At 42.1% G+C, this 23,663-nt stretch overlaps 1 protein-coding gene across 3 annotated transcripts in view; it reads right to left on the bottom strand.

Moving 5' to 3' along the window:
* MAGI2 (membrane associated guanylate kinase, WW and PDZ domain containing 2) overlaps window positions 1-23,663 on the bottom strand; it is a 1,646,639-nt gene that overhangs the window by 1,403,801 nt on the left and 219,175 nt on the right. The window lies entirely within an intron of this gene.

The raw sequence follows: 23,663 nt of genomic DNA on the forward strand, positions 1-23,663 counted from the left end.
AGTATGATACCACTGGACGCTGGAGAAGCAGAAACGTGTTCTGAGCAGTGATCATGGACTTTGTTTCATGATTCTAGTTGTGGCAAATGGAATATGAACATTACCTACCAGACTGCAATATAGGAACTGTGAAGCTTTGTGGAGGAGGAATAGTACTATGGGGTTACTTTTCAGGTGTTGGCCTATGCTCATTAGTTCCAATAAAAAGAAATCTCAATACTTCAGCATTCCAAGACATTTTGGACAATTATATCCTTCTAACAGTTTGGGTTTCTGTTCCATCATGACTGAGGCCCATTGCACAAAGCAAGGTCCTAAAAGACATGGTTGGGCTACTAAGGTGTGGAAGAATTTGACCTGCTGAGAGCCCTAATCTCAACTCTATCGAACACTATTGGGATGCTTCAGAATGGAGATTGTAAGCCAGGTCTTCTTGTCCAAAATTAGTGTCTGACCTCACAAACGTTTTTCTAGATGAATGGGTAAACAATTTCCAGCTGACTCACAGCAAAATCCTCCAGAAAGACTTCCAAGAATAGTAGAAGCTGTTTTAGCTGCAAAGTGTACTACTGCCCTATAGGTCACAGCTGGTAGATGATTAGTCCTGCTGGGCTGCTAAACATTGCACACACCAATTAGCCTGGCTGACTGCATCAACAGATCAATAGGGTTTCAAATTATTGCCTATGGATTTAGAATGAGAATGAAAACTCAATACTCAATACTTTTGTCAATATAGTGTATACCCAATCATTGAATCTCTACAGGGTGATTCAAAATGGTGCTTAAACTAAAGCCTCTGTATTCATATCTGAGAGCACGTAACATTACTTAATTAACATGAAAAGACACAATTTCTATCCAAGTTTAATCTATACGCTACAAATGTTCAAAGTGATTTGTAATGGTGACGCAGCAACTGCCTACTTTTGTCCTGTTTTTGATCCCGATTTATCAGACCTTATTTTTGTCTGTCCTTCTAATATTTAACCTCAGCTATTCCACTGACTATGTTTTTATTTTATTATTTTATTCCAGTTTTGGCCCCCTCTCACACTCTCATGTTTCCTCTTATTTGATTTCTCTCACCTTAGCTTCGCTCCTCCCCTTTGCAAGAACCATGGGACCCAGTTGTAAGAATAAAGCCTGTATAGAGGTTAAAGAGCAAAAGTTGAGATTACAGATGAGTGAATCTTTTGAAATTCGATTTTGAAGAATTTTAGCCAAAAATTGGATTTGCGGTGAATAAATTAACAAACATTTAAATATTGGAAAGCTTGTGATTGCTTGCAAAATACACATGGGGGTGAGGAGAAAGAACCTCGCTGACCATAAAAGTTTATAATTCAAATCTGAGAAAGAGAGGATCCCAAGGACCATTTACAATTTACAAATGAGAAAGAGAAAGAAAGGACCCCAATGATTGAGCTTATACTTTATAGGCGCGGGAGAGAGGACCCTGCTGACATTAAGAGCTTACACTCTACGGGAGAGGACCCTGCTGACATTAAGAGCTTACACGCTACAGGAGAGAGAGGGCCCATATGATCATAAGAGTATAAACTTTACAGGTGAGAGAAAGTGAGAACTCATTGGCCATACGAGCTTAACAGGAGAGAGAGGACCCTGCTAACCATAAAAGCTTACACTCTATAGAAGAGAGAAGGTTATCTTCGTGTTTGAAATTGGATTCAAACACGATCCTCCGCAAACTGATTCACTCCACTCATCTCTAGTTGGGATTCATCTTGGATTTGATTAGACCGAGTGTCTATCACCAAGTCTGTCCGAGTTAGCCATTTTGAGCCAGGCCTATGACACACCTCACAGAAGACAAGGAAATTCTCAAGGGAGGCAAGAATAATGTGTTTTTTTTTGCAATAAAATAATTTACAACAGGTTTTTTTTGCTACAAATGTTAATAATTTATGCAAAATGAAATAAAAATTACAGATATAATTGATAACCACCTCCGCAAACAATTTTTATAGGGGTTGTCCCATAATATTCACAAGATCATCATACAAGTTGGACCATTGAGATCCCTGCCAATCATGAAAATGGGGGTCTCAAAGTCCCCTGTGACCACATCTCCATCTATTCTGTGAGCAGAATTATTAGACAAGTGACTATATCACAATTTTCATGCATATTTTCCAACTCCAAGCTGTATAAACTTGAATGCTTATTGGATGAAGCATTTCAGAAGATGTGTATTTGTGAAATAAAAGTGGGTAAGGCCTAAGGATTTCAAACCCTTTTACAAGTCAAACAGGATTATTAGGTTGCTTGTTTTACTCAGGCAAAATGTGCCAAAAAAGGAGGAATTAGTCCTACCGGTAATTGTATTTCCAGGAACCCATCATGACAGTACACCAGGAGGTAATCCTCATCCTCTAGGGACCGGAAAATACATGAGAGGTTAAATAGCCCCTCCCACCCTCACGCACCAATGTCTTTTGTCAAGTATCACACCAGGATGGATGCAACTCAATTTTATTGAATTCTCTTCTACACTTGTTAGCTTTCACATAAGTACAAGGAATTCAAGGGAAGGATTGTAAGGGTACTTTTATGATGGACTCCTGGAAATACATTTAGCGGTAGGACTAATTCCTCCTTTCCCAAAAGTCCCTCCTGAAAGCACACCAGAAGAATACAAAATGAATGAACTAGGGCAAAACTACTGCCTGGGAGACTTTTATCCCAAAGGCAGTCTGCTGACTAGACAAAACCTCCAACTTGCAATGTCTACAAAAGGTATTTAGGCTGGACCACGTTGCGGCTCTACAGATATGGTTCATCGAGGCTCCTGCTCGTTCAGCACTTTAAGTGGAAACAGCTGTTGTCGAATGTGCTCTAACAACTCCCAGAGGTGTTCTTCTTTCCTATTAATTTGCCAGACAGATTATGGATTTAATCCACCTAGCCAGAGTTGCCTTTGAAGCAGTTTTGCTTGCGTTCCTTCCTCCAAATTGGATGACGCAGTTCAAATCTAATCTCCAATAACATTTTCCTTTTTTGTAATTTTTAAAATGTAAAGATGACAACATATATATATATATATATAAAATTATATATATATATTTGCCTAAAATAAAAAGGAATTGTGTCATCTTTAACTTCAGGCCTTTCTGAGATTATTTAATCTTCAACTTGCTTAACTGTTCACAATAACAGTAATTTTGACCAGGGGTGTCCAAACTTTTACATGCCACTGTTTTTTATGGAGAACAGACCAGAGTATTGGTCCTGGAACCATTCTAACTGAAGAACTGGAATGACGGCCTCAGATTTTACTACTTTCCCAATGTCTTTGATGAGCCTTTGAAAGGTTTCTGATAAGTGTGTAAATCCTATCTTGTAACTCTCTGCAATAGTCTTAAGTACCCACTGATTTTGAGTAACTTCCTTCCAAACCTTTAGAATATAACAAAGCCTCCCTCCTACTCTTCTTGTGACAAGGTCTCCCTGTTCTATGGTCTGAACTAAAGGTACCGTCACACTAAGCAACGCTGCAGCGATACCGACAATGATCCGGATCGCTGCAGCGTCGCTGTTTGGTCGCTGGAGAGCTGTCACACAGACAGCTCTCCAGCGACCAACTATGCCGGTAACCAGGGTAAACATCGGGTTACTAAGCGCAGGGCCGCACTTAGCAACCCGATGTTTACCCTGGTTACCAGCGTAAAAGTTAAAAAAAAAACACTACATACTTACCTTCCGCTGTCTGTCCCTCGGCGCTGTGCTTCTCTGCCCTGTGTCAGCGTCGGCCAGCCGGAAAGCACAGCGGTGACGTCACCGCTCTGCTTTCCGGCCGCTGTGCTTACACAGGGCAGAGAAGCAGAGTGCCGAGGGACAGACAGCGGAAGGTAAGTATGTAGTGTTTGTTTTGTTTTTTACTTTTACGCTGGTAACCAGGGTAAACATCGGGTTACTAAGCGCGGCCCTGCGCTTAGTAACCCGATGTTTACCCTGGTTACCAGCGAAGACACCGCTGAATCGGCATCACACACGCTGATTCAGCGATGTCAGCAGGAAGTCCAGCGACGAAATAAAGTGCTGGACTTTCTGCAGCGACCAACGACATCACAGCAGGATTCTGATCGCTGCTGTGTGTCAAAATGAACGATATTGCTAGCCAGGACGCTGCAACGTCACGGATCGCTAGCGATATCGTTTAGTGTTACGGTACCTTAATAGACACCCTCTACCTCTAGGCCCTTTCAGGTAACTTCATCTATCAGTCTTCCCCTTTATATTTCTGTCTTTGAGAAGGACAGGACCTATGAAAGAAAAGGATTCTTTCCTCTGGAAAATCTTTCTTATTTTCAGAGGCTTCCTCTAAAAACTCATCTAGTACTGGTCCAAACACCTGTAGCCCCGAGAAGGGAGTTGAACATAGCTTGTTCTTTCAATTGTTGTGTCCAGACCAGGTTCTAAGCCAGATGGCAGGATGAGTTGAATTGGAAAAAACATTATTAATGGCGGCGAATCTAACTGACTCTGCTGATGAGTCTGCCATAAAACCTATCGCCGTCTAGGGCCGGTTTCACAGGTCCTGATATTTTTGGTACTGGAAAAAAATGGTACAGGAAATGAATGTGTCTGTGTGTGTAATACTTGCGGCACATAGAGGTGGCATCTACATTGGCTCTAATAATAGAGGCAAAGGCTTCCCAAGCTCTTTTAAGCCATCTGCCTTCCTATCCATAGGGTCTATAAGGATAGAGGATTTGCAACTCTAGCTACTAGGATATCGATTTTCAGGATCTCGTTCCCAACTTTAACCTCATCTAATTCTAAGGAGAGGCGGATTTTAAAATCCTTCAAAATAAGTAGCCTTTTCTCTGCCTCTTCCTATACCTCCATTATCATAGTCTTAATATGCACTGCTAAAAAAAATAAAGGGAACACTTAAACATCAGAATATAACTCCAAGTAAATCAAACTTCTGTGAAATCAAACTGTCCACTTAGGAAGCAACACTGTTTGACAATCAATTTCACATGCTGTTGTGCAAATGGAATAGACAACAGATGGAAATTATTGGCAATCAGTAAGACACACTCAATTAAGCAGTGGTTCTGCAGGTGGGGACCACAGACCACATCTCAGTACCAATGCTTTCTGGCTGATGTTTTGGTCACTTTTTAATGTTGGTTGTGCTTTCACACTCATGGTAGCATGAGATGGACTCTACACAAAAGTGGCTCAGGTAGTGCAGCTCATCCAGGATGGCACATCAATGCGAGCTGTAGCAAGAAGGTTTGTTGTGTCTGTCAGCGTAGTATCCAGAGGCTGGAGGTGCAGGAGACAGGCCAGTGCACCAGGAGAAATGGATGGGGTCATAGGAGGGACACAACCCAGCAGCAGGACCACTACCTCAGCCTTTGTGCAAGGAGGAATAGAAGGAGCACTGCCAGAGCCCTGCAAAATGGAGATACCGTGCAGAGCGATCTGCTGCCTGCAACATCCTTCAGCATGACCAGTTTGGCATTGGGTCAGTAATGTTGTCGGGTGGCATTTCTTTGGAGGACCGCACAGCCCTCCATGTGCTCGCCAGAGGTATCCTGACTGCCATTAGGTACAGACATGAGATCCTCAGACCCCTTGTGAGATCATATTCTGGTGCGGACCTCATGTGGCTGGAGTGTGTCAGCAGTTCCTGCAAGATGAAGGCATTGAGCTATGGACTGGCCCGCCCGTTCCCCAGACCTGAATCTGATTGAACACATCTGGGACATCATGTCTCGCACCATCCACCAACGTCACGTTGCACCACAGACTGTCCAGGTGTTGGTGAATGCTTTAATCCAGGTCTGGGAGGAGATCCCTCAGGAGAGGAGCATGCCCAGGCATTGTAGGGAGGTCATAAAGGCACATGGAGGCCTCACACACTACTGAGCAGCATTTCCTTGTCTTGAGGCATTTCCACTGAAGTTGGATCACCCTGTAACTTCATTTTCCACTTTGATTTTGAGAATCATTTCAACTCCAGACCTCCGTGAGATATTAGTTGTGATTTATGTTGATCATTTTTAGGGTTTATTGTTTTCATCACATTCCACTACGTAATGAATAAAGATTTACAACTCGAATATTTAGTTCAGTGATATCTAGGATGTGGAATTTTAGTGGTCCCTTTATTTTTTTGAGCAGTGTACTTATTGAAAGGAAAGACCCTATTTCTTTGGGTCGTCAAACCACCAAACATGTTATCCTGAACAAAGTGGGTCACCTGTGACTCTTCAATTTTCATGGTGCTTCTAATTGCTTGCAGGAGATCATCTTATTGTTGGATGAAAAGCAGTACTTTTTCTTTCCCTCTAGAAGAACTAGAGGTTCTTCCACTCCCTTTTCCATGTCCTGGTCAGAATAGTATTCAGTGTCATCAGAGGTTAATTCTAGCTCCCATCTACAGTTAGGGCCAGAAATATTTGGACAGTGACACAAGTTTTGTTATTTTAGCTGTTTACAAAAACATGTTCAGAAATACAATTATATATATAATATGGGCTGAAAGTGCACACTCCCAGCTGCAATATGATAGTTTCCACATCCAAATCGGAGAAAGGGTTTAGGAATCATAGCTCTGTAATGCATAGCGTCCTCTTTTTCAAGGGACCAAAAGTAATTGGACAATGGACTGTAAGGGCTGCAATTAACTCTGAAGGCGTCTCTCTCGTTAACCTGTAATCAATGAAGTAGTTAAAAGGTCAGGGGTGGATTCCAGGTGTGTGGTTTTGCATTTGGAAGCTGTTGCTGTGAGCAGACAACATGCGGTCAAAGGAACTCTCAATTGAGGTGAAGCAGAACATCCTGAGGCTGAAAAAAAAGAAAAAATCCATCAGAGAGATAGCAGACATGCTTGGAGTAGCAAAATCAACAGTTGGGTACATTCTGAGAAAAAAGGAATTGACTGGTGAGCTTGGGAACTCAAAAAGGCCTGGGCGTCCACGGATGACAACAGTGGTGGATGATCGCCGCATACTTAATTTGGTGAAGAAGAACCCGTTCACAACATCAACTGAAGTCCAGAACACTCTCAGTGAAGTAGGTGTATCTGTCTCTAAGTCAACAGTAAAGAGAAGACTCCATGACAGTAAATACAAAGGGTTCACATCTAGATGCAAACCATTCATCAATACCAAAAATAGACAGGCCAGAGTTAAATTTGCAGAAAAACACCTCAAGAAGCCAGCTCAGTTCTGGAAAAGTATTCTATGGACAGATGAGACAAAGATCAACCTGTACCAGAATGATGGGAAGAAAAAAGTTTGGAGAAGAAAGGGAACGGCACATGATCCAAGGCACACCACATCCTCTGTAAAACATGGTGGAGGCAACGTGATGGCATGGGCATGCATGGCTTTCAATGGCACTGGGTCACTTGTGTTTATTGATGACATAAGAGCAGACAAGAGTAGCCGGATGAATTCTGAAGTGTACCGGGATATACTTTCAGCCCAGATTCAGCCAAATGCTGCAAAGTTGATTGGACGGCGCTTCATAGTACAGATGGACAATGACCCCAAGCATACAGCCAAAGCTACCCAGGAGTTCATGAGTGCCAAAAAGTGGAACATTCTGCAATGGCCAAGTCAATCTCCAGATCTAAACCCAATTGAGCATGCATTTCACTTGCTCAAATCCAGACTTAAGACGGAAAGACCCACAAACAAGCAAGACCTGAAGGCTGCGGCTGTAAAGGCCTGGCAAAGCATTAAGAAGGAGGAAACCCAGCGTTTGGTGATGTCCATGGGTTCCAGACTTAAGGCAGTGATTGCCTCCAAAGGATTTGCAACAAAATATTGAAAATAAAAATATTTTGTTTGGGTTATGTTTATTTGTTTAATTACTTTTGACCTCCTAAAATGTGGAGTGTTTGTAAAGAAATGTGTACAATTCCTACATTTTCTATCAGATATTTTTGTTCAACCCTTCAAATTAAACGTTACAATCTGCACTTGAATTCTGTTGTAGAGGTTTCATTTCAAATCCAATGTGGTGGCATGCAGAGCCCAACTCGCGAAAATTGTGTCACTGTCCAAATATTTCTGGCCCTAACTGTAGGTCTTTTATGACTGGGCATAATCTGCAAAGGCTGAGGAGAAACCAGATTGGAAACTGTGCTGTGCATTTCTTCTTTTATCATTGACATCATATCTGCCATGAAAGAAGATGGTTCATTCCTGACCATTTTGGCAGTGTAGTTGGTACATAATTCCTTCCTATATATTTTTAGTAATTTACTATTACACATACCATATCTTTTGGCTCTCTTTTTTGCAGATGTAACAGACCCTGTAGGGGTTCCTTTGTCCTACAACAACAAGATAATGAACACTATAGTTTACTGGGAGCTAACAGGAAGAATAACGCCACCCTAATAACTTCAGGTACCGTCACATTTAGCGACTTTAGAGCGATAACGATAGCGATCCGTGACGTTGCAGTGTCCTGGATAGCGATATCATTGTGTTTGACACGCAGCAGAGATCAGGATCCTCCTGTGACATCCCTGGTCGTTGCTGAAAGTCCAGAACTTTATTTCGTCGCTGGATCACCCGCTGACATCGCTGAATCGGCGTGCGTGACACCGATCCAGCGATGTCTTCACTGGTAACCAGGGTAAACATCGGGTTACTAAGCGCAGGGCCGCGCTTAGTAACCCGATGTTTACCCTGGTTACCATTGTAAAAGTAAAAAAAAAAACACTACATTCTTACATTCCTATCTCGTTCCCCAGCGTCAGCTTCCCTGCATCCCCCAGTGTCAGCGCCGGCTGACCATAAAGCAGAGCACAGCGGTGACGTCACCGATCTGCTTTCCAGCCGGCGCTTACACAGTGCAGGGAAGCTGACGGCGAGGGACGTGACAGGAATGTAAGTATGTAGTGTTTTTTTTTTACTTTTACAATGGTAACCAGGGTAAACATCGGGTTATTAAGCGCGGCCCTGCGCTTAGTAACCCGATGTTTACCCTGGTTGCCTGGGGACTTCGGCATCGTTGGTCGCTGGAGAGCTGTCTGTGTGACAGCTCTCCAGCGACCAAACTGCGACGCTGCAGCGATCGGCATCATTGTCTATATCGCTGCAGCGTCGCTAAATGTCACGGTACCTTTACATTATGCAAGGAATGCTCAGAAGACACTTCCAAACAGGTAGGTTTAGTTCTCCGCGCTCCTAGAAACCATAAGTACGTTCCACCCTGGAACTCATGCCATGCGTCCAAGCTGAGGACTGAGCGCTAAGGCAGTGTATGGATCCGAGAGTTCTCCATGGAGGGAAGTGGCTAAAACCAGGAACCTCAGCCGCTCTATTCATCAGTGGGATGTCAGCCACAGGCCTGTAGACAGGAGGAAGTAAAGGATGAACCCCTCGATCCTCCTGAGCTTGACCTGAATGGTAAGTTTCAAGCATTTGCTCACCTCTTCTGCATTTGTCCTCCTAGGGATATAAAAAAACACTGGTTGGTGAGGGTGGGAAAGGCTATTCAGCCTCTCGTGTGTTTTTCTGTCCCTAGAGGATGAGAAGGATTACTTCCTGGTGTGCTGTCAGGAGGAACATCCTGCAAACTAGATTTAACTGACTGTGAAAAATAAAAAAATGTTAAAAGTTGTACATAGAGATTCAGCACTCTTGAAATTGCTAAGATATTGTGGTGTGATCACAGAACCATCAAAAAATATCGGTCCCAAAAACAAGTTGAGAAAATAAGATGCGCATTAACAACCAAAGATTTGAAAAGATTTAATCAAGAAGCGATCATGAACCCATTATCCTCTAGTGTTGTCATATAGCAGAACTGCAAGGTATGGCCAAGGTAAGGAAGACTGAAACCCAGCCACCTCTGAACTAGATTCATAAGTTGAAACATTAAGGCTGGGCCAAGAAATAGCTGAATTCAGATATTTTATGGGCTGATGAGATAAGAGTGACTCTTGACGGACCAAATGGATCGGCCCGTAGCTGCATCAGTAGCAGGCACAGACCTCTACTTTGACTCAGTTTCAAGCAAGGTGGTGGTGGGGTACTGCTATCCGCTGGTATTATTAAAGATGAGCTAGTTGGACCTTTGTGTTGAAGATGGAATCAAAATCAATGTACTGCCAGCTTTTAGAGTCAATTCTATGGGAAAAAAAATCTGCATCTTCCAAGAAAATCATGATTTGAATGCAGGACAATGCTTCATCGCAGGCATCAAAGTGCTGTCCAAAAAGTTGATCGTCAACAGAATAAGAATCTTTAGAACTCCATGGATGGAAGGCTTATGAGGGTTATTGTAAAGAAGGGTTGCTATGTTGGTCACTGATAAATTTTTTAAAATATCAGAAATATTATTTTGTACATTTTTAGTTGCTTGATTATTATTCCCACTTTAACAAATAAAAATAAACAACAGAGATGGAAACATTTATGTTTTTCATTTAGTTGCGTAGTAATTCTGCCCCCTAATGCCCAATAATTGTGCACACAGAGATATTCTAATAAAGACAAAACCTCACTTATGTTCTCTTAAATATTCATGTTAATTAACCTTTTGGTAGTTGTTCAATTATAAAATAAATCATAAATACAAATGGCCAAATAATGGCCTAACAGTGTACTATGCGATATTTTAGATATGACTATGTAAAATAATGCCTGAGATAAATGTATTTGACAGTGAACAAACTAACTATAAGTTCCTAAGAACATCAGAAATGTAACCCCTTTTCTGGCCCATTACTATGAAAAATAATTCTATTTATTTAGCATAAAAATGATTTATAGATAATTTAATCATCTAGTTATTCAGTCTTCTCACTTTGTTTTCCAGGCAGACCGAGAATATACTGTTTATACTAATGTCATTTCAATATGATGAAATTTAACTTTTCCATTTTAGGTACCAAACAAATAATGATTTTGGAAAACGATGGTATATTCATGTGTTATAATTTTTTTTGCTACAATGACTATCTCCCTACTGCTTTATAAACAAATATACTCAGGATATAAGATGCTATCACGTAATCTCATACTTTGTGATGATAATGATGTGCCACATTCAAGTAGATACAGATTTTCAACTATAACGAATTATCACTTTTTAATCAGGTCTCAAGAGAACTTCACAAAAAATGTAAATTCACCCAACCCACATGTTTATTTTACACAAGGAATATAGTACTGTCAATTATATCACAACTATCTACGCAAATGTCTGAAAAACCGCATAGAATCACTCAACATCATTCATCTGCTATGGTCCTTCCTACGAATGTAATATTTTACAGAGCACATAGTTACATTTTTTAAATGATAAAATGTTGTCTTTCTCTAAATTGCAATTTGCTTGTGACACAAATGTTTAATATAAGAGTGGACACAGTGAGTCCACTCAATTTACGAAGGAGTGAATGGGTATTTATTTGTTGGATATACTCATGTACACACATGGTCAAAATTGTTGGTACCCCTCGTTTAATATAACAAAGCAAGAAAATCTGCATAAAGAGTTTAAATCTAGCAGATAATACCACTAACAATAGGAGAAAAAAGCACAAAGTGGAAAATAAAACATAACTTTTAATACTCAAAAGTAGCTAAAAACAGTCACCCAAGTGAACATATAATACGGGACCTTGTCTCCACCATATAAAATGGACATAGAGAGAAGACAGGTCCTACAAAGTTTCCAGCAATATATGCGGAATCAATCCGGGATAGAGTATCCAAAAGAAGCTGTTCAACAATCTATAAGACAGCAACTAACTCTATACCACCGGACGCATATAGACACAATAGACAGTAGTCAGCATGTACTGTAAAATATGCTTACTGTACTAATAAATAAACAGGAATGGTCTCACCAATTCCGTGGGCAGGCAAGGGAGCACCGGATATTCTTTTAGTCAAGCGGACATCCGGACCGTGAAGAGATGACAGTCCCTATGTCAATCCCTAGGGGGCTACGATAAACTATCCCCCGAGCTCCCGCCCTTACAAGGGCAGTCCACATCTACCCCTGTAAACACATATGCCCTGCACTCTCCCTGTGTTGTCCCGACGCGTTTCTTCCAAGCTCAAGCCATCAGGGGACTCACTTGTGTAAGGGGATTAAGTGCAAATAACAGAGGGACAAAAGGTCCTGCCCCCCTCTATGCTGTCCTGCAAAGAATGAGGGGTTAGGGCAATTCTTAAATAGGAAGTGTGAAATGTCACGCCCCCAACAAAGGGCCAACTGAATGCTAAGCAGCTGAAAGTAGTTAGGGTAGAAGTTAATGGCAGCGCACTGTATGATTCATACCAGAAGTAATGCGGCACTAGATAAACAACCAGATATACATAATAAGACACTCACAGGTCCGGTGATGTCACACGCCCAGCCACATGTGGAGCACACGAATCCAATACAAGAGAGGTATTTCCGGTGCTACGTCCCGAAACCGGAAGTCCACGTTACCATGACGACCAGTAATGCTTACTTAAGATAACATTCATGCACACTGTAAACTGCATAGGAAGTGGACCCAAGCGCTCCATAGGCACCCCAGTATACATAAAGATGAAATACTCACACACGATGTCACATACTGGAATGTGGGCATTTATTTGGATCGTATACTGAGTACGTTTGTCTCTTCATTACAATCTTTTGTCAAGGATACCCCCGATTTGCTCCGACGCCTCGAGGGCCTCACGGTCGATCCACAAGCATATCTTGCAAGTATCGACGTTGAGGCCCTATATTCATCTATACCCCATGAAAAGGGTCTGGAGGCGGTGCAGTATTTCTTACAAATGAGGGGATGTCAATTTCAGGAGCATAACTTGTTCGTTTTGAAATTGCTTCATTTCTGCCTCACTCATAACACTTTTGTGTTTAACCGCAGGACCTACTGCCAGCTGAGGGGGACGGCCATGGGGAGCCCCTGTGCCCTGGCCTATGCCAACATCTTCCTCGGCTGGTGGGAGGAGACTGTGGTTTGGAAGGATGAGTCTGAGAGTGGAGGTTTTTCTATGTATCGTGTCTCAGAGATCTGGACACGATACATAGATGATGTCTTTCTCGTTTGGTCTGGCTCTACCAGTGACTTTGACAACTTTGTTAAGAAGCTCAATCACAATGACATTGGTCTCTTTTTCACATCTGTGATTGAGCCTACCTCATTGCCCTTTCTGGATATCCTCATCACGAAGGGCAGTGATGGTAATCTGGTCACCTCTACGTACAAAAAACCTACGGCCACTAATGCCCTTCTTCATTGGAGTAGTCATCATCCTGAACACCTCAAGAGGGGTGTCCCTAAGGGGCAGTACCTTAGGGTCCGGAGGAACTGTTCTGAGGATGCCACTTTTGAACGTCAGGCCAAGGAATTGAGAAAGAACTTTCAAGATAGAGGTTATCCCTCTAAAACCCTCACAAAGGCCTACCATGAGGCAAAAAGAAGGGATAGAACAAGCTTGTTAAATCCCACTGCTAGAACACAAGAACAGGATTCTGTTCGCTTCATTACTACCTTTGACAATGGGGCAAATTAAGTGAGGCGTATTATTCAAAAACATTGGCCGATTCTGCGCATGGATCAGGACATTTCTCAGTATCTCAGTGACTCCCCTGCAATTACTTATAGAAAGTCCCGCTCTTTAAATGATAGATTGGTCCGCAGTCACTTCACTAGCCCTGTGGCCGAGACCTGGCTTAGAAGTGATGTTACGGGGTGTTTTAAGTGTGGACACTGTACCATCTGTCGTTATATTGAAGTAGGTAAAAGCTTCACAAGTAATGTTACGGGTAAGAGTTACACCATCAAACAATTTATTAATTGCAGTACTAGAGGAGTTGTGTATAGGGCTTCCTGCTCTTGTGGCGCCGAGTACATCGGAAAGACTATCAGAGAATTCAAGCGACGTGTTGGTGAACACATTGGCGATGTGGAACATAAGAGAGACACCTCTATAGCCCGGCATATTAATCATCTGCATGGTGGCCAACCTAGCCACCTTAAATTTATGGCCATCGAAAAGGTCAATAGGCCAATACGGGGAGGTGACTGGGATCGTGTATTGTTACAACAAGAGGCTAAGTGGACCTTTTATTTGAATACTGTGAGCCCACATGGCCTTAATGATCAGATCAATTATAGTTGCTTTGTTTGAGGGGCCTCCTGACCTCCTTTTCCTTTAGCCTTCTTTCTGTGTTTGTACAGTTTTTTAGTACGTTGTGCCAAAATCCTTTATCATGTCATCCAAATAGTTATGGGATTCGCTATATTTACAATATAATATGCTATTTACCATTTCTGTTTTTGTTTGGGCGCTTCTTTTTGCGTGGACGGTACATCATGGGTAGTTGGGGTATTATTCTTTATATATTGGCTGCTGATCATTTAGCTGCACATACTATTTCTTGTTAAGGTTTCTAAGTTAGCATACATGTCCTTAGTGGAATTCATATACTGCACTCAGTATTTTTCTGTCATCTTAATCTATTGACAGATCACTTTTATTCCACTTCATACTGTGCTGTCATAAACCTTTCTTTGGGCACTCGGTTATATAGGTGGTAATTATACTGCACCACCTTGAAGAGTCGGGGGATATATGCATTAGTCCTCTAATAGCTATTTTATAGTGTCACATTGTTTGCCATTCATTTGTGATGCTTAGCGCCATCCCTTTGGCACAGCGGCTAGTTTCTATTATTCTGCGTGCGGTCTGGTCACTAGGTAACCATCATTTCCGGCTTTGTAGCTATAAACATTCAATGCCCTCATAGTAACGTAGCAGTTCCGGTCTTGGTATGTCTATCCTCATTTAGCGTTATGCTTTTCTCACTTACAGCGCTATACATTGCTCCTTTGGACCGCTTTTTCCTTTGGTGTTAACGACCTTATTGTTTTGGTGAGCGTATCCTGGAGCGTGTACAGTGTGGTCGCTAGGCAGCGTATACTTCCGGTTCTGGGACTCGGGACCGGAAGTACCTTTTAGACACACGCCACACAGAGTTCCAGTATGATACATCGTGTGTGAGTATTTCATCTTTATGTATACTGGGGTGCCTATGGAGCGCTTGGGTCCACTTCCTATGCAGTTTACAGCGTGCATGAATGTTATCTTAAGTACGCATTACTGGTCGTCATGGTAACATGGACTTCCGGTTTCGGGACGTAGCACCGGAAATACCTCTCTTGTATTGGATTCGTGTGCTCCACATGTGGCTGGGCGTGTGACATCACCGGACCTGTGAGTGTCTTATTATGTATATCTGGTTGTTTATCTAGTGCCGCATTACTTCTGGTATGAATCATACAGTGCGCCGCCATTAGCTTCTACCCTAACTACTTTCAGCTGCTTAGCATTCAGTTGGCCCTTTGTTGGGGGCGTGACATTTCACACTTCCTATTTAAGAATTGCCCTAACCCCTCATTCTTTGCAGGACAGCATAGAGGGGGGCAGGACCTTTTGTCCCTCTGTTATTTGCACTTAATCCCCTTACACAAGCGAGTCCACTGATGACTTGAGCTTGGAAGAAAGGCGTCAGGACAACACAGGGAGAGTGCAGGGCATATGTGTTTACAGGGGTAGATGTGGACTGCCCTTGTAAGGGCGGGAGCTCGGGGGATAGTTTATCGTAGCCCCCTAGGGATTGACATAGGGACTGTCATCTCTTCACGGTCCGGATGTCCGCTTGACTAAAAGAATATTCGGTGCTCCCTTGCCTGCCCACGGAATTGGTGAGACCATTCCTGTTTATTTATTAGTACAGTAAGCATATTTTACAGTACATGCTGACTACTGTCTATTGTGTCTATATGCGTCCGGTGGTATAGAGTTAGTTGCTGTCTTATAGATTGTTGAACAGCTTCTTTTGGATACTCTATCCCGGATTGATTCCGCATATATTGCTGGAAACTTTTAATCCTGTGTAGGACCTGTCATCTCTCTATGTCCATTTTATATGGTGGTGACAGGGTCCCGTATTATATGTTCACTTGGGTGACTGTTTTTAGCTACTTTTGAGTATTAAAAGTTATGTTTTATTTTCCACTTTGTGCTTTTTTCTCCTATTGTTAGTGGTATTATCTGCTAGATTTACACTCTTTATGCAGATTTTCTTGCTTTGTTATATATATTATTTCAGGATATGGCCGGCTTTTTAACTGTGGGCCTGAATACAGAGAGTTGGTTATCGGAGGCTAGAGAGGTCTTTTCAGACCAGGCATTTGTCCAAAAAAGATACCTTCCCACATATAACGTGGCCTTTAAAGAACTCCAACAGATTTATCGTGATCAAATTACCTCATGGTGGGAGGTGCAAAGTTTGGAGAGTTATTTGAAGGCTAAAATCGTTCCACGGGGATTGCGTATTAATCTACCTGTGGGGAATCGTCATAAAAATCCCTCATTTATCAATAGATGGGAGAAAGAGGCAACGGATAGCTCTCTCCGTTTTATGCAGTTGCTGCTTGAGGAGGAGAGAGCATCTCTTGCCACTTTAAACGATAAACTTAAAGAACAGATAGAGATTACAAAGAAATTCTCAACAGAAAGTGATTTTGCGTTGAAAGAGACCAAATTGCAGACACATATTGAACGCTTTCAGTATCACCTAAAAGAAAGGAAACATCGCCAATATACGCGGGATATACAGGACTTTAAAGAGAATAAAGCCTACCTTGTGTTACCCCCTAGACCTACTACCCTTGATCGGGACACAGAACTATCCTCCACAGATACCGATTTCTCTGAATCTGAGAATAGGAATAAATCCCGTAGAGGAAAAAATCGGGGGAGAGGTCGAGGGGCACAGGGACCATCAGATCGAGTAGATAATATCCCTGGAAGTGGTTTTTTAGACCAAGTTTACAGCCTGAGAGACAGACCTCGTCTGACAAGGAAACAATAGGAGGGGATTCCTCTATGATTTATCCATCTGGGAACCCCCTGAGGCCCGTTACTAAACAAGATATTCAAATCATTAATCTTTCGATGAGACAGCTGGACCTTGATGAAACGTCGGTCCTAAAGAAGGGCCTTTCCTTCGTTCCTAATAGTGATTTTGATCTCTTTAGGGCAACTAAGGACTTAAATCTTTTCCTGCGTAAAATACGTTGGAAAAAGTACTTTCATAAGCAAGACTCTCGTACTTGTGCTGAGCTTGGCATTCCCACTGATATGTTGGCGGATGTGAGATTGTTACATAGTATTGGAGAGACGGACCCTAACCAACAAGGGATGGGCCCGTTTACCCAACTAAAAACTAAAAGCCGGAGAATGCCACCTCCCACTGGGGATCTCTCGGCCATTGACATTTTTTCTAATTTGGTGACATCTGACCTTGCTTCTCTCTCTCAAACCAGAGTGTCGTGCAATTTTAATTGCTCCAGAAGAGAGATGGAGGCAATTAATCGTCTCGAACATGATGATTCCATAGCTATTAAACCCTCAGATAAGGGTGGCAACATCGTCATCCTTGATACTGCCCATTACCAACAAATGTGTGAATCCATACTGGCTGATAGAAACTCCTATGAGATCCTCGCACATGATCCCATGAGGGAGTATTGTGAGGAACTCCGCTTGATTTTGCAGGAGGGTTTGGAGAGTGGAGTAATTAATAAAACTGAATTTGACTTTATTCTCCCACAACATCCTGTTACCGCCACTTTTTACTGCCTTCCCAAGGTACATAAAGGCTTTGACCCTCTCAAGGGTCGGCCTATCGTATCTGGGATAGGCAGTCTTTGTCAAAATGCGGGCATTTATTTGGATCGTATACTGAGTACGTTTGTCTCTTCATTACAATCTTTTGTCAAGGATACCCCCGATTTGCTCCGACGCCTCGAGGGCCTCACGGTCGATCCACAAGCATATCTTGCAAGTATCGACGTTGAGGCCCTATATTCATATATACCCCATGAAAAGGGTCTGGAGGCGGTGCAGTATTTCTTACAAATGAGGGGATGTCAATTTCAGGAGCATAACTTGTTCATTTTGAAATTGCTTCATTTCTGCCTCACTCATAACACTTTTGTGTTTAACCGCAGGACCTACCGCCAGCTGAGGGGGACGGCCATGGGGAGCCCCTGTGCCCCGGCCTATGCCAACATCTTCCTCGGCTGGTGGGAGGAGACTGTGGTTTGGAAGGATGAGTCTGAGAGTGGGGGTTTTTCTATGTATCGTGTCTCAGAGATCTGGACACGATACATAGATGATGTCTTTCTCGTTTGGTCTGGCTCTACCAGTGACTTTGACAACTTTGGTAAGAAGCTCAATCACAATGACATTGGTCTCTTTTTCACATCTGTGATTGAGCCTACCTCATTGCCCTTTCTGGATATCCTCATCACGAAGGGCAGTGATGGTAATCTGGTCACCTCTACGTACAAAAAACCTACGGCCACTAATGCCCTTCTTCATTGGAGTAGTCATCATCCTGAACACCTCAAGAGGGGTATCCCTAAGGGGCAGTACCTTAGGGTCCGGAGGAACTGTTCTGAGGATGCCACTTTTGAACGTCAGGCCAAGGAATTGAGAAAGAACTTTCAGGATAGAGGTTATCCCTCTAAAACCCTCACAAAGGCCTACCATGAGGCAAAAAGAAGGGATAGAACAAGCTTGTTAAATCCCACTGCTAGAACACAAGAACAGGATTCTGTTCGCTTCATTACTACCTTTGACAATGGGGCAAATTACGTGAGGCGTATTATTCAAAAACATTGGCCGATTCTGCGTATGGATCAGGACATTTCTCAGTATCTCAGTGACTCCCCTGCAATTACTTATAGAAAGTCCCGCTCTTTAAATGATAGATTGGTCCGCAGTCACTTCACTAGCCCTGTGGCCGAGACCTGGCTTAGAAGTGATGTTACGGGGTGTTTTAAGTGTGGACACTGTACCATCTGTCGTTATATTGAAGTAGGTAAAAGCTTCACAAGTAATGTTACGGGTAAGAGTTACACCATCAAACAATTTATTAATTGCAGTACTAGAGGAGTTGTGTATAGGGCTTCCTGCTCTTGTGGCGCCGAGTACATCGGAAAGACTATCAGAGAAATCAAGCGACGTGTTGGTGAACACATTGGCGATGTAGAACATAAGAGAGACACCTCTATAGCCCGGCATATTAATCATCTGCATGGTGGCCAACCTAGCCACCTTAAATTTATGGCCATCGAAAAGGTCAATAGGCCAATACGGGGAGGTGACTGGGATCGTGTATTGTTACAACAAGAGGCTAAGTGGACCTTTTATTTGAATACTGTGAGCCCACATGGCCTTAATGATCAGATCAATTATAGTTGCTTTGTTTGAGGGGCCTCCTGACCTCCTTTTCCTTTAGCCTTCTTTCTGTGTTTGTACAGTTTTTTAGTACGTTGTGCCAAAATCCTTTATCATGTCATCCAAATAGTTATGGGATTCGCTATATTTACAATATAATATGCTATTTACCATTTCTGTTTTTGTTTGGGCGCTTCTTTTTGCGTGGCCGGTACATCATGGGTAGTTGGGGTATTTTTCTTTATATATTGGCTGCTGATCATTTAGCTGCACATACTATTTCTTGTTAAGGTTTCTAAGTTAGCATACATGTCCTTAGTGGAATTCATATACTGCACTCAGTATTTTTCTGTCATCTTAATCTATTGACAGATCACTTTTATTCCACTTTATACTGTGCTGTCATAAACCTTTCTTTGGGCACTCGGTTATATAGGTGGTAATTACACTGCACCACCTTGAAGAGTCGGGGGACATATGCATTAGTCCTCTAATAGCTATTTTATAGTGTCACATTGTTTGCCATTCATTTGTGATGCTTAGCGCCATCCCTTTGGCACAGCGGCTAGTTTCTATTATTCTGCGTGCGGTCTGGTCACTAGGTAACCATCATTTCCGGCTTTGTAGCTATAAACATTCAATGCCCTCATAGTAACGTAGCAGTTCCGGTCTTGGTATGTCTATCCTCATTTAGCGTTATGCTTTTCTCACTTACAGCGCTATACATTGCTCCTTTGGACTGCTTTTTCCTTTGGTGTTAAGGACCTTATTGTTTTGGTGAGCGTATCCTGGAGCGTGTACAGTGTGGTCGCTAGGCAGCGTATACTTCCGGTTCTGGGACTCGGGACCGGAAGTACCTTTTAGACACACGCCACACAGGGTTCCAGTATGATACATCGTGTGTGAGTATTTCATCTTTATGTATACTGGGGTGCCTATGGAGCGCTTGGGTCCACTTCCTATGCAGTTTACAGCGTGCATGAATGTTATCTTAAGTACGCATTACTGGTCGTCATGGTAACATGGACTTCCGGTTTCGGGACGTAGCACCGGAAATACCTCTCTTGTATTGGATTCGTGTGCTCCACATGTGGCTGGGCGTGTGACATCACCGGACCTGTGAGTGTCTTATTATGTATATCTGGTTGTTTATCTAGTGCCGCATTACTTCTGGTATGAATCACACAGTGCGCTGCCATTAGCTTCTACCCTAACTACTTTCAGCTGCTTAGCATTCAGTTGGCCCTTTGTTGGGGGCGTGACATTTCACACTTCCTATTTAAGAATTGCCCTAACCCCTCATTCTTTGCAGGACAGCATAGAGGGGGGCAGGACCTTTTGTCCCTCTGTTATTTGCACTTAATCCCCTTACACAAGCGAGTCCCCTGATGACTTGAGCTTGGAAGAAACGCGTCAGGACAACACAGGGAGAGTGCAGGGCATATGTGTTTACAGGGGTAGATGTGGACTGCCCTTGTAAGGGCGGGAGCTCGGGGGATAGTTTATCGTAGCCCCCTAGGGATTGACATAGGGACTGTCATCTCTTCATGGTCCGGATGTCCGCTTGACTAAAAGAATATCCGGTGCTCCCTTGCCTGCCCACGGAATTGGTGAGACCATTCCTGTTTATTTATTAGTACAGTAAGCATATTTTACAGTACATGCTGACTACTGTCTATTGTGTCTATATGCGTCCGGTGGTATAGAGTTAGTTGCTGTCTTATAGATTGTTGAACAGCTTCTTTTGGATACTCTATCCCGGATTGATTCCGCATATATTGCTGGAAACTTTTAATCCTGTGTAGGACCTGTCATCTCTCTATGTCCATTTTATATGGTGGTGACAGGGTCCCGTATTATATGTTCACTTGGGTGACTGTTTTTAGCTACTTTTGAGTATTAAAAGTTATGTTTTATTTTCCACTTTGTGCTTCTACCCCTCGTTTAATGACAGAAAAACCCACAATGGTCACAGAAATAACTTGAATCTGACAAAAAGTAATAATAACTAGAAAAAAATCTATGAAAATGAACAAATGAAAGTCAGACATTGCTTTTCAACCATGCTTCCACAGAATAAAAAAAAAATTAAAACTCATGAAATAGGCCTGGACAGAAATGAGGGTACCCTTAACTTAATATTTTGTTGCACAACCTTTTGAGGCAATCACTGCAATCAAACGATTCCTGTAAATGTCAATGAGACTTCTGCATCTCTCGAAAGGTATTTTGACCCAGTCTTCAAGAGCAAACTGCTGCTGTGTTGTGTCTGAAGGTTGCCTATTCCAGATGGCATGTTTCAGCTCTTTCCAAACATGCTCAACAGGATTTAGGTCAGAGCTCATAGAAGGCCACTTCAGCATAGTCCAATGTTTTCCTCTTAGCCATTTTTGGGTGTTTTTAGCTGTGTGTTTTGGGTCATTATCCTGCTCCAAGACCCATGACCTGTGACTGAGACCAGGCTTTATGACACTGGGCAGCACATTTCTCTCTAGAATCCCTTGATAGTCTTGCGATATCATTGCACCCTGCACAGATTCTAGACACCCTGTGCCAGATGCAGGAAAGCAGCCCCCGAACATAAGAGAGCCTCCTCCATGTTTCACAGTAGGGACAGCGTTCTTTTCTTGATATGCTTCATTTTTGCGTCTGTGAACATAGAGCTGAAAAAGTTTCATTTTTGTCTCACCTATCCATAGGATATTCTCCCAGAAGCTTTGTGGCTTGTCAACATGTAGTTTGGCAAATTCCAGTCTGGCTTTCTTATGATTTTGTTTTCAACAATGGTGTCCTCCTTGGTCATCTCCCATGAAGTCTACTTTGGCTCATACAGTGACGGATAGTGCGATCTGACACTGATGTTCCTTGAGCTTGAAGTTCACCTTTAATCTGTTTAGAAATGTTTCTGGGCTCTTTTGTTACCATTTGAATAATCCGTCTCTTTGATTTGTCATCAATTTTCCTTCTGCGGTCACGTCCAGGGAGGTTGGCTAAAGTCACATGGATCTTAAATTTCTGAATAATATGTGCAACTGTAGTCACAGGAACATGAAGCTGCTTGGAGATGGTCTTACCATATAACTTTTACCTTTAACATGTTTGTCTATAATTTTCTTTCTAATCTCCTGAGACAACTCTTTCCTTCCCTTCCTCTGATCCATGTTGAGTGTGATGCACACCATGTCACCAAACAGCACAGTGAGTATCTGTAGCCCTATATACAGGCACACTCACTGATTCTAAGATTGTAGACACCTGTCATGCTAATTAGTGGACCCACCTTGATTTAACATGTCCCTTTTGTCACATTATTTTCAGGGGTACTATCATTTCTGTCCAGGCCTATTTCATGCGTTTTATTTTTTTTTTAATTCTGTGGAAGCATGGTTGAAATGCAATGTCTGACTATCACTTGTTCATTATCATAGATTTTTTTTAGTAATCACTAGTTTTGTCAGATTCAAGTTATTTCTGTGACCATTTGGTTTTTTTTTGTCATTAAACGAGGGGTACCAACAATTTTGACCACGTGTGTAGAATATCTATGAATACAGACTCGCTTAGTCCGAAATGCGTAAGTTTCATACGCGTCATTTCTTCCTTCTTTTAAATCTCACTATTTTTAATGAAGCAACCATTGCTAATAAATGGAATTTGAATACTCTGCAGCACTGGATCATACGCTTCTTTTATCTTGAACCCTATATACAAAAACTCTAAACTGTGCATATGCCCTTGTTGTACTCTTATGAGAGTTTTCCAAATTAGAAAAAAAGGTAATTTTCCAATAACAATTAAACTCTTGGGTGCTACTTAGTTTAACATTTCTCACCCCCAATAATTTTCTTGAAACTGTACATAAGCAACTTTAAAAAAAAAAATGTAATGGATGAACATACTTATCAGTTACATGCCTGATGTAAGCCAAACTAATGAGATATCCAAATAGTTAAAATATTTCTAAAACTACACAGATCTTATGAAAACAAACTCTGCTTTACTGTTGTCATGTGAACTGGCTATCAATAGTTCTTACCTACACCTTTCACTACTTCTACCTTGTGTTTACCTAAGTCTTTAAATATTAACTAAACTTTGAATATGATTTTTCATAATTGGCAGGCATTTTAATTGACATTACTCATTATACCCCCTGAACAGTGCGCAGCTCAACAGACAGGATCACAAAGCTTTCTGTTTCATCTGCACTGTGCTCTGGCAGGACCAGTGCTCTCCTGTCTCCGGAGCTGCGCACGGTTTATGGGTCTATTAAGCAACTAGTGGTGGCCTCAGGATCCAGACGTTCTGCGTTTTGGAGGCAAATAAAGTGCTGCTAAATATAAAAAATCATATTCAAAGTTTAGTTACTTTTTACATGTAGACTTATGG

The sequence above is a fragment of the Ranitomeya imitator genome, chromosome 4 (genome assembly GCF_032444005.1).
Source record: "Ranitomeya imitator isolate aRanImi1 chromosome 4, aRanImi1.pri, whole genome shotgun sequence".
Classification (NCBI taxonomy): domain Eukaryota; kingdom Metazoa; phylum Chordata; class Amphibia; order Anura; family Dendrobatidae; genus Ranitomeya; species Ranitomeya imitator.